Source organism: Lontra canadensis, unplaced genomic scaffold (genome assembly GCF_010015895.1).
Source record: "Lontra canadensis isolate GAN:19392208 unplaced genomic scaffold, GSC_riverotter_1.0 scaffold50, whole genome shotgun sequence".
NCBI classification, from domain to species: Eukaryota; Metazoa; Chordata; class Mammalia; order Carnivora; family Mustelidae; genus Lontra; species Lontra canadensis.
In genome coordinates this window covers 13,647,564-13,649,042 of record NW_022631044.1, presented here as the reverse complement: position 1 = coordinate 13,649,042, position 1,479 = coordinate 13,647,564, and the positions used below count along the sequence as shown (strand labels likewise).

General features: G+C 47.2%; 1 pseudogene; it reads left to right on the top strand.

Moving 5' to 3' along the window:
- The first annotated feature begins 282 nt into the window (after positions 1-282).
- On the top strand, positions 283-859 carry LOC116877121 (annotated as a pseudogene).
- Positions 860-1,479: the final 620 nt, after the last annotated feature.

Here is a 1,479-nt window from a genome sequence, read left to right as displayed (position 1 = left end):
TCAATAAATGCTTATTATTTAGGAGAAAGAGGAATTAGGGAGAAGGAGATAACACAAAGCATCTCTGATAAAGATGACATTACTCACTTGAGGACACACTAACCAGTAGCATAACCAAGACTAAAGTTTCCAGACCTCCTATACACAGTCCGACCACCACCACAGGATACAAGTGCCCAAATGGATTACAAAAACAGCCACATGGGAGATAACAGTATAAACACAGTCTGTGCTGAGAGAAAATTTGGATTTTGAATTTAAAGTTTTAGTTTCGTCAGTCAGATCCCAGCAGCAGCTGCAGTGTCTCTTGTCTTTTCCGACTCTCCTTGTTCTCTCCATTCATATCCGGAAACATGGCCTCTGCTGTGGTTGTATCTGGAGGCATCATCAAAGTGCTGGGTGACAGAAAGACGTGGAAGTCATCAACACCCCGGGAGGTGAAGAAGCGCAAGGAGCCGGTGTCGTTCTGCCTGAGCGAGGACAAGAACATTATCCTGGAGCAGGGCAAGGAGATCCTGGTAGGTGATCTGGGCTAAACTGTAGAAGACACCATCTATGCCACCTGTCCAGACAGTCCAGACAGATAAGGAGTGCCACTCTGCGCCCTCTGATGCAATCTATAAGACCAACGAGACAAGCAGGAGGACCCGGTGTTTATCTTCTAAGTCTGAACCCCCTTAAGAGCACAGAGATCTATGTCAGCAACAAGGACACCATCAAGAAGAAGCTGACAAGGATCAAACATGAATTATAACCAAATTACTACAAGGAGGTCAAGGACCACTGTACCCCAAGCAGAGCAGCTGAAGGACAGGGAGCAGGCAATGCCATCGTCTCCCTGGAGGGCAAGCCTCTGTGAGACCCCACCAGACCCTGCCTGGAGCATCTGGCAGCCCCAGATCTGACCTTGGGGATTGTAGACTTTCCCCTTCCTGCCAGACTGGAGGGGCTGGGGGGATCCCAGCAGGGGGAGGAAATCCCTTCACGCCAGTTGCCAAACAGCCCCCCACCCCCTGGACCTTCTTCTTGCCTCTGTCCCTGGCAGTTCTGGCCTTCCCAAACTGCTTTTGATCTGATTCCTCTTGGGTTGAAGTAGACCTGTTGCTCCCAGGCACCTCAGTTTTGGGGGGGTGCTGTGTTTTTTAATGACACCCTAACACCCCACCTATACCTCCCCTTTCCCATGCTGCCAAGTTCTTCCCACAGTAGCGGTTCTGTGCTTGTCTGTTTTGTTCTGTATATAAATGGAATGTTGTAGAGCTGACTCCTTCCTTGGGCTGCCTATTTCCCCTCTGCTTTTCCCCTGGCTGCTGCCACTGATGGAAGCAGGACCAGGAAGGGAACTTCAATTAAAAAAAATAAATAAATAAAGGAACACACACAATGATACAAAGACTCATTAATGGGAAAATAATAAATAAATAGTTTTAGTTTCCCAATGTATGTAATTATGCTGTATGTTAAAAAATAAATTAAAAA